We start from the raw sequence: 11212 nt of genomic DNA on the forward strand, positions 1-11212 counted from the left end.
AGATTTGCGCACAGGCCAGATGGGGCTGTTGAAGGGTGAGTGGGTTTTGCTGACCACCCCTTGGCTCTCCAGCTCACGAATCATTCTGTGGATGGGGATCACGGCATCTCGATCTGTCCGATACTGCCGGCGGTGCACTGTCGAGGTCGCAATTGGCACGAGTTGCTCTTCCACCCTCAGGAGTCCTACTGCAGACGGGTTTTCTGACAGTCCAGGCAAGGTGTTCAATTGCTTAATGTCCCCTGCCTCTACAGCAGCAATGCCAAAAGCCCACCTGAGTCCCTTTGGGTCTTTGTAATAGCCGTTCCGGAGGAAGTCTATGCCCAGAATACACGGGGCCTCTGGGCCAGTCACTATAGGATGTTTCTGCCACTCCTTCCCAGTCAGGCTCACCTCGGCTTCCACCAGGGTCAATTGCTGTGATCCCCCTGTCACACCAGCAATAGAAACAGGCTCTGCCCCCACATGTCCCGATGATATCAGGGTACACTGCGCACCAGTATCAACTAGGGCATTGTATTTTTGTGGCTCTGATGTGCCAGGCCATCGGATCCACACCGTCCAGAAGATCCGGTTTTCACGTGCCTCTCCCTGGCTAGAGGCAGGGCCCCTCTAACACTGGTTATTATTCCTCTCCTGGGTATACATACTAGAGGTCCCTTCAAGGGGATCTGACAGATCGTACCCAAAAGCTTGGTCATGGGAGGTTGAGGCTACCTTCACCTTGGTGGAACTCCCCCGGTTAGAGTTTCCCTCCTTGAGTTGACGGACCCGTGCTGCCAGGACAGAAGTGGGTTTCCCATCCCACCTCCCCATGTCTTCCCCGTGGTCACGCAGGAAGAACCACAGATTAGCCCTTGGGGTGTACCCTCTCTCTCTAGCTGGGGAATGTTGGGCTTTGACTTTGGGGCCTGTGACTCGTACGGGTGCTGCATTAACCTTCCTCATTTCCTCCCTCATCTCTTCTTTGAACTCCTTAATCACAGCTGAGATATGAGCCTGCATTGGGCCATTAATCATACTCTCATAATTCCTAAGTTTGTTGGCAACAGAACCCACTGTCTCTCGGTTAGTGTCAGCATCAATTGTTGCAATGAAAGTGGTGTACTGAGATGGCCCCAGATTTGCCAGACTCCACAGCATTTGCCCTGTGCACCTGACCTTGTTGGGGTCATTATTATGTTGTCCATCCCTCCCAAAGAGTACCTCTAATACTGCCACTTCCCTTAACTGTTGGATCCCTTCCTCCAGGGTCTTCCAACGCATTCTATGGTGGTGCTCCTGCATTCTCTCCCTGTGGACAAACCTCTCTCTGACACTCATTAAAAGCCGCTCCCAGAGAGAAAGGGATCCTGGCTCCCTTACAAAAATCTGATTCATACCTGAGTCCTGGGTTAAGGGTCCCAAGTTCCTTGCCTCACCACCGTCCAGCTGCACGCCTGTACCCATAAGGTCCCAGACCCGGAGTAGCCAGGTAGTATAAGCCTCACGCCCTCGTCGCACAATGTCTTTGTGCAGATTACGGAGACTTTCGTACGTCAGGGACTCGGTGATGATCGCAACTTCTGGCTCCCCTGTGGGTTGTGAGGTTCCTCCATTCCTATCTCTATCTGGGTGCTCTGCTTTCATCTTAGACCTCCTTGTTTCTACCGGGGCAACTGCTGCTGGCTGTGACTGCCTTTGTGGTTCAGCTGGAACCTGGACAGTTGTAACATTTGTGGGTTCCACAGCTGTACTATTAGACTGTCCCTCTTCAAGGCAAAAGGCAGGCTTCTCACCAGCTGGTGAAATGCACTCCTTCAGCATCGCTTGCATCTCCTGCATCTCCTTAACCAGCACCCTCACCCAATCTGGGTGGTTCATTTCTGAGGCAGGCCGTGGGGCAGGGTCAGGCTCTGGAGCAGCAGCATCTCCAGTCTCTGGGGTAGTGTCAGGCTCTGCAGCAGCACCCCTAGTCTCTGGTGTAGGTGTCAGGGTAGTTATCCAGGTTAATCTTCTCTTATCTCTGAGTGCTAAACATAACAGGCATATCAGCAACACCACCCATTGTATGATATCATTAGCACTTAAAGTGGATCTTAACCCTTCGAAAACTGGTGGTGCAGACCCAAAAAGATGGTTAAAAGGTTGGGAGAAAGTTTCCCCCCGTGTCATTTCCTCACAGTAGGTACCATTATTAAAGTAACTCCAAAAACATGCAGTTAGTGTGTGATAGCTCTGAATCCATGTACCTGCCATCCAGAGGAAATTAAAGATCCATGAATCCTTCACCCAGAGGACAAACTTGATAACAGACACAGTGGCCTTAGTTATAGGACCCATATTTAGATAAGGGCCTGTAAATGGGAAGTATACACTTGCGACCACATGCCACCCAAACCAGGGAACACTGGACCACATGGTGGTACTTACAAATTAAGCTACCTAAGAACTGTTAATCCCCTTTTTTTCCTCAATGCCCTCGAGCCGCACGTTGGGCGCCAAAATCTGTCTTGGTTTGAAAAGACAGGAGCCTGTGAAGGAAGGCAAAAGCCTCCTGTGAAATGGAGAAGGTAAACCCCCTCCCTCCGAATTATCACAACTTCAGAATTAAAAAAAAAAAAAAAAAAAAGCTCTCAGGCAAAGATATGGGAAACGGGAATAACAGTTCTTTACTGGAAGAAAAAAACTAAATAACAATGTAATTTAACACAAGCAAAACAACCACTGGCAGAGTGAGAAAAAACCTGGCACCCTGAGAAGTCAGGGTGCTGATAGCAGTCCAGCCAAATGGTGGCTGCTCCTCCTGGAGCGGCGATCTGCAGAAGGGGTGTAGATCCCTTCCGAAAATGCGGCGAAGGAGCAGCTGGGCCTCGGTTCCTGATTCCTCTCGGAAATCCAGCGAAGAAGGCTGTCTGTGGTCTCAGAAGTGCTTGTTTTATGGTGGCAGGGATGCTTGGCTCCTCCCTCTGGGTGGAGCATCTCCCAATGGGATGATGTAACTAATCTTACCAGCCACAGTGAGTGATTCAATAGCCCATTAGCAGGACATTGTCTTCCTGGCAGTGTCATTGTTCTTGAAAGAGATAAGAAAAACTGCCTAACCCCCAACAGATGGCAAAAAAGAATACATGCTTATTTTACAAGCCAGGACATTATGTAGCCCATTAGCAGGACATTGTCTTCCGGGCAGTGTCATTGTTCCTGAAAGAGATAAGAAAAAACTGCCTAACCCCCAACAGATGGCAAAATAGAATACATGCTTATTTTACAAGCCAGGACAAAGCAACACCTCCACAGGCTCCTAACAGGAGGAAACAGCCCCGGTCATCCTCTTTGCAACTAAGCACCTCGACTGCTTAACTACAGGATGAGGCTTCTTCTTTGTCTCATGAGTTTTATCTTCTTGGCTATCCACCAAATTTTTAATATATATATATATACTGAGCTACCTTCAAAAGGAGAATAGACTGGGATCATATCTGGTTTATTAACACTCCGTGCTGAGGTGAAACCTGGGAGAGGGGATGCCATGGATTCACCCCCCTCTTGGGCCAAAAGGTTCCTAGGCCTGTGCCTTTTCCCCATGTGGAACTTGGCATGGGCATTTTTTGCACCACAGGTCCAGCCAGAATATTTATTCTGGCACCAAAAGAGACTATGCCCTACACTACATCTCGTCATTCATCCTGCATCTAAATGATATATATATGCTCATTGATTCAGAAAGGCCAGTATGCTTGTGGTGGCCCATTGATAACAGATAGGATTTGTCACATGGATGTCCTTAAGCTTTTCAGCTCTCCGGGAAGGTTATGTTGGTGTTGCTCCCATTTTAAAAATGAGGGTTTATTGACATTCTCTGAAAGGTTCGAGCAGAGCATAACTATGCAGAGAAGAGGGTTGTGTGCTGTCCTCATGCTGTGCTGCCCCACTTTGGCATCCCCTCTGTGTCAAGGCCAAGTTCTGCAGCTCTCCCAAGCACATTCAACTCAACAGAATCAAACACTTAGGAGAGCACAATTTGGTCTTAAATATGCAAAATATTTAAATGGGTGATTTGACACACCAAGACAAGAGAGGGACTTCTGAAAAATAGCAAAAGGTTGTGAAATTGCTAAGGGATTAAGTTGTTTGAATCAATGTTCCAGCTTTATTAAAGAAAGGTATAAATTCATTTCAGTTCTTAGTGTATCTCAAGCTGCCAATTTCTGAGCTTTCACAGCCTTTGATGTGATTCCAACTTTCTATGATGTAAGTGGATTACTTTTTCCTTAATTCTGAAGAGGCCATTTCCCTCCCAGCTCCCTCCAGAAAAATGTCACAGCAATCAGACTCAAACCAAACACTGACTTCAACTCATTGTGGATTTTAACCCACTCTCTGCAGTGGTTTATTTATCATTTTCTTCTTTTGAGACTTGAGTATAAGGGGAAGATACTAGTGGTAAACCACTATTTTAAATAACACTGATCCTAAAACACACAATGGACCTTGCAATCCAGTTCCAAACTGCATACATAAAGAACAGTTAATCCATCCTTTGAATACAGCCAACTTTGGGGTGGAATATGGCAGCTTTTTAGGATACAGAGCAGCAAAACACAATGTAGACTGCAGTATGAGGAATAGTTTATCCAACAAAAAACAAAAGGGAAATGTAGACAAGAAGAATACAATTATGTACCTGGATTTAATCCAAGACACCTGAGCTGACATTTCTGGTCTTGCTGAAACAGCCCCAGAACACTTAAATCAGGGCAATCAGTCAAGACTATGCACCTTGTGCAGTGGCAGACACTCCAGTGGTACCAGGGTCCTTCCTTTGGATGTGGATAAGCTGGATCACTGGAGATTCAGAGGAAGAGATCTCTCTATTGAATTATCAGTGTTCCAGCCTGTACCCTTCTAGCACAGTAATACTGCTGGCAAGACAAAAACACCAAATGAAAATTGCTGAAATCACATGTCAGACAAGCGTGGCTAAAGATATTGATGTATATCTGGGACCAGAAATAATACAGCCTTTAACAAAGAGTTGCAATGACAAAATCTGCATTTTCTCCTTTTGGGACGTTGTATGTACTTCCTTATGAGGCATCCAACACCTTTCGAATTACAGTGGTAACCGATGTCCTGAAGTGTCTGGTGAGGCATCCAGAAATAGGGAGATGCAGAAAACTTCCTGTGGGCACTGAGGAAGAATGAGCATTCCGTGGCAGGGCTATGGGGGCATGGACACACACCCCTTTTGGTAACTGTCACATACTGTCTCGTATCATGGGCAGGAGCTTGGCTGTTGCTCAATCCAAAGAGTGATTTAATTTTGCAGTGCAGCAGACTCCTACACATGAAACTCTTAGAACACACCATCTCCTTTGCCTTACATAGCTCCAAGCTTGTCTTATCATGGCAGAGGGGTGGAAAATTTGGGGAAATGCTTCACTGGCTTCTCCAGTATGCGATTTCTTGCAGGTGTGCTGAGGATCATCTGGTGCTGCTCTGGCAGGTTTTATTTTTATGTTCTTCTGTTCTATAAGCAGCATCTTCAGTCTTTCTGAATTGATTGCAATATTGCTCTCAGAAGCAAAACAGTGGTTTGTAAATTTGTGTGTTTAGTTCTTATAAATGACTTATCAGAAAGTTTTAATGAGCCATCATAACCAGTTCATTACTTGAGACTCACTAGTGATTCTTCTTTGATTGCTTTAATCTTCCTTAGAAAAATTTGGTACACAGGCTGTCAAACCAATACTGCTGCAATAAATATATGCCTAATTTTAAGGGTGGCTATGAATTTGTTGAAAGGATAATATTTTCTCTGCATAAGCGTTTAATGAAATAACTCAAAAGTTGAACAGATATAATTAATTTGCATACTCCAGACCTAACTTTTAGAGACAATTGAAATTTGAAATTTTGTGTTGAATGTGTGTTCAGGATTGAGCAACATAGTTGCTTATAAGATGTTTTCTTCGAGGAATAAAGTTGTTCAGTCTATCATCCAGTATGCACTAGATGGCACTATTTCATTTTGTAGCCTGTGGAGCTGTCGTTTGTCCTGCAACAGAGTTTATTTCTCTGCAGGGAAAGTCAGTGCTTGGATAGTTGCTACATTTGAAATACTGATAAACAAACATCTTTCACAGGATCTGATTGCTGTTGTTTAATATACATATTGGCTCAAAGCAAAATACTGAAACAACACTTGGTTAGGGATTTTGGCCTGAAATCTGAGAACCAAGTCCACAGCTAAAGCTTTAAATTACACCAACTAAACCAAAATCAACTAACATTTTAGGAGACTAATGTAGACTTAGAATCCTTGCAACCGTCCTTAGCCCCTTATCTGAGCAGTCCCACAGGAGCATGACACCAGAGACAAGGGAACCTTATAAGACATGCATGCAGCACCCTGTGTAAACCTGGACACTAACTCATTATCATCACCAGAGCCTGGATTTGGCCTAAAACATATGACATAAACATGTCCTGCCTGACTGTGCAACTTCAGTGCTTTCATCTGTAAAATGAGGGTTTCTCCTTTTTCCCCCCCTCTTAGTGGATTAGGCTGTAAATCACAGCTATGCTCAAGTTTCCCTGTTTTTGGCTGGGGCCTCAAGGCTGCTGTTACTATGAATAATGCTATGTCTTCATAATGTCTTATGGTCCCAAAATAGCAATGAGCTATATAAGAAACTGTGTCCCAGGACAGTACCAGTACTGGTTTTTACAGTCCAAGTGGATATTAATTTGAATAATATTAAGGTTCCCCTTACAGAATAGCAGACACCAGTTGTTTAAGTTTGGGTATTGCATTTTATGTATCTGAACCTGCTCATTACTCCATTGCACATACTTACTGCTAATGTTGCTTATGGGAGAGTGAGAGGATGGGAGTAAGATCCAGCTATTTGTTTTTTTTTCCCCTCTGCAACACAGAAGAGCTTTTTGTGGCTCTGGTTTGTCAGGTCACATTCATTTGCTGTCCTTCTAGGGTTTGAAACTGACAGCCCAACATTGATGGACAAAGGCAGTTAACCCAGTGAGCCGCCAAAGCACACTTCAGAGCCAACAAGCATTTCTGAGGACACCAAGGTCTGTTTTCCCTCTCACAAAAGCACTTCAGCTGGGTTTTGTTCACTAGGTGGCACAAATGCATAAGAGATTGATTTAGAAAAGTTTTCTCTTCAGTTTTATTCTTGATGTTATAAATGTTTCCAGGGTAATTTGGAACATGTTTCAAGAGTGATTTAGGCTCCAAAGTTAATTTTTCAAAAAAGACCCATGGCGATACATTCACTGGGGAGAAGCTAGTGCATGGAGTCTTAGTCAGCTCAGGCTTGCTTCTCTCAGCTGCATTCATGTCCTTCATGATGAACTGGTTGTATCAAGGTCTTCCCTTCCCTTCTTTGTCTTCTCTCAGATCACAGAACCAGCAGAACAAAAATTTTCACTAGGCCAACCCTAACATAATGGTGTCAATGTGGTTTTTATAAATTTTTATTGGAGAGGCAAAATATTTGTGTCAAAAATGTAATACTGAAAAAATTCCCATAATGGAGGAAAGAATGTAAAGATAGACACTAACTGAATAGTAAGAACAGTATAAACTGGACAACATTAATGGAAATACCAGTAGATGAAAGAGATGGTAGGCATATCCTTCCTCATCTAAGGTTTGTCTGGATGGAGGGAGCAAAAGCAAAGCCAGTGGTGAAGCAATGGAGGTGACATATCTTCCTGCTATCCAGCAGCCACATGGCTTCCCTCAGAGCTGGAAGCATTAGAGTGGACATGTGAGCTTCAAAGACAATCTGAGGTTCCTTTTCTGGCTTGTCAATACAGGTATGCTTCATACATGTGCTTTTCAAAAGTACTAGCATAAATCCTAAAACATCTGTGTGCTCTACTTCTTTATGGATCTGTTTTACTGCCTAAGATTTCCACAATTTTTATATATATGTATATAGGCTTAATATATTATTTCTGTTAAGGGATAATCAACTTTTGGCTTTCTCTCCTTATTTCCACTTCTTAACCTTGAAGATAATAGAAATTATGTGATTTCAGACTCCAGGGTGAGTATAAGACCTGCAGACTCATGAGGTTTGTGCTGTGCATCAGGAGGGAGGAGGCAGTGGCAGAAAGCCACCGCAACCATTAAAATGCAAGTGGAATACTGAAGGTAGGGAGGGCTCAGGCTTTGAAAACGAGTAACTTAAACATTTTATTTCCAAACATCTGTAAATTGTTAGTTTGATTTATTTTGAATTAAAAGTAATTTTTTTCAGACTGACAGCATTTTTTAATTTTCAGCCATTAGACTTTTCAGCTGTTTGAATTTCATGCTGTGCCATTGCATTTGGTGTTGGAGAAAGGTGCCCCTGTTCATCAGGTATACTTGGGTCCTTTACCAAGGAGTAAAGGTCTTTTCTTGCTCTGTGCACACCACAATGAAATCCTTGAGGTTGTCTACTACCTGTATTGAAACTCTGATACCATTTTCAGTCCTATTGGAAACAGCATTATGCTCACTTCCTAGGCCAGTCAGAAGAAGTTGTGTCATGCTTTAAACTGATGTTGCCAAACACTATAACAAATATGGGATGTCAATGTCTCTGCATGGAGAAAGCCAATTAAAAGAATTTAAATCATCCCTTTCTCCACTGTTTTCCCTCCACTGTTGCCATTTCATTTTTCTTTTGTTTGCAGTGGTTATTGTTTTTTCAGTAAAATGACTCATTGTCTCTTTCTGGAAATGCAAAACTCAACTAAAGTCTAAGTGTTTTTACTCCTAATTTCAAAAAGAATTATGAAAGAAAGAAAAGATATTTGATTGTCATTCACTTTGCTAACAAGTACTGACTGGAGTTCAAACAAATGCCTGTGATTCTGAGCTTGGTGCTCTGACAACTGGAATAGGTGGATTTGATATTTGTTTTTTCATCTACAGCTGAGTAAGGACTTCCAGGTAGTTCACATCTGTGCCATGTCATGATCTTTCTAGAAGGTATATCTAACCCTTAAACTTGGCAAAAATTTAAATATAAATTTAAATAGACTCATTTTTACCTAAAAACACTTGAGGTAAAAGAAGAGTTAAATGTTTCTACAGATAATAATGTTCAGCATCAAATTATCCACATATGCATAAAATGAAAATAATATGATATGGCTGCATTTTCTTTGTTTTCAGGCCCACATAATAGGAATTATTATTATTTTATCTTATGAAATTGTTCCTCAGCAAATCTTTTAGGTTTGCTCAAATGCAGAGCAAGCTCAGCAGACCTTTTAGATAACGAGTTATTTTGACAGGCCCCAGAATTGACTCATGCCTAATAAAAATCTGACCACCCTACAACTGAACCCAGTATGGATTGTGGTAATGACACCACAGGGTGTGTTTTGCTTTTTTTTTTTTATCTTAGTATTTATGGCAAAAACCAGTTTTCTGTTGATCATGGCCAGCAGATTGCAAACACACCTCCTGGTACATGACTTGACCTCTGAATGGTGTTAGGTTTGGACATTAGAGGAACAGGATAAATTAGTGGTTCTGGATTCAGGCTGCCATTCTGCAGACTTCCCTAGGTGCTTGAATTGTAAATAATATGAGCACTACGCTTGCGTGTGTTTCATCAGGAGTAGTATGATGAGCATCTTGCTGTGTCTGGGGAACTATTTGGTTAATGTGTAAGACAGAAAAAAATCTCCCTCCATCTGTGCCCATCTCATTTGAATGTTTGACAAAATATACACTGACAGATTCCTGAGCAATCCTCCAAGGCAATGGGTATCCCAATGTTTTCCCAGACCTCCCCGTGTTCTCCCTTGTTGTGACAGGTTCTAAGCCATAGCACTAACAAAATACTTCTCCCTAATACAAATATAACAAGTCCAGGATAAACCCAAGGGAAACCCATGCAAAAATCCAGTGAAAGAAATGTACAAACAGAGATTGAAAAGTATCTGCATGTTTAAATTATTAATTTGTACAATGTTTTGGGAGTCCTCAACTTTGAGGGATTCTGAGAAATTGCTTTTCATGGAAAGTGTTTAATGACTAGGTATCAAAAAATGCTTTGGGAGCCCTTGTCCAACCTGAAAATTTTATGCCTGAATAACTTTAGTCACCTCTTTTTTTACAGAAGTTGGACTGAATATTTTTCGGTGTTATTTCCACTGCAAGGTATTTCAGTAGCTTTTTTTTCCTCTGACCTTTCTGGAATCTCAGAGTTTCAGAGTTTGACTTGTGCACAGTTATGGGTGAAGTGTGGTATGGACATGAAGCAGATAATTCAGCTCTATAAGCTACCAACTGCTTAATGAGACCATACCTTTGCAGTAAGTGATGGAGCAAAAACACCTCATTAAACAGAAGGAGTCCAAGAAGTTTCTCAGGGAGCATGAGTTACTTTCCAACATCTTAAGCATCTGGCTCTTCCTTCCTCTCATCCTCCCATTAGCCATTCCCCAGTAATTGTCTCACTGGCCTCTGAGGCAAGATCATATAACTTTCAGAGAGGCCTATTGTTGCAATTTCTTCTTCCAGCCTAACTAATGGCTTGTGAAGTTGGAAATCCATGTCCCGAGTGTGATGGATTTTGTTTGGAAGTTGATCCCAATAGATAATTCTTTTAAAAAAGTGCCTAGAAATCAGATATGTCCAGGGAAACCTATTTAAAACGAGGCTCATGTTAACATTCAAGGTCAACAGAGAGATGTGAGAAAGAACCCTTACAGGATAAAAAGACTCATGCATATTGAACTATGTGTGCACGGTCATGCTGAATGATTTTCAAAGCCTTCTTCTTCCTCTTTTTTTTATTTTTTATTTATTTTTTAAGTTCATACATCATTCTTTGAGCTGTCTTTGCAAGCTGTCTTTCCCATGGCACTTGGCCAAGAAAAAGGACACAGGGCTATCCTATAATGGGAATCCCAGAGGAAAAGGTCAATCATTCTCAGCCCACAAAAGAGGACTTATCAATCAGTTGTCAGACCATGAAACCAGAGCATCCAATGTTAAAGACATTTGAAATAGATCACCAAAACCACCTCAGAGATCAGCTCTTCTGTAGCAAGTGCAAGGAGGATATGGAAGGAATGACTTAGCTTAGTTCCTTCAGGTCTGGGAGAAAGTGTCATCATTCAAAAACCTTTTGATAAACTGCCTTGTAGTTTTGGCAAAAAATAGCACATCAAGACAGTAGTCTGCAGGGCTGGG

Source organism: Passer domesticus, chromosome 3 (genome assembly GCF_036417665.1).
Source record: "Passer domesticus isolate bPasDom1 chromosome 3, bPasDom1.hap1, whole genome shotgun sequence".
Classification (NCBI taxonomy): domain Eukaryota; kingdom Metazoa; phylum Chordata; class Aves; order Passeriformes; family Passeridae; genus Passer; species Passer domesticus.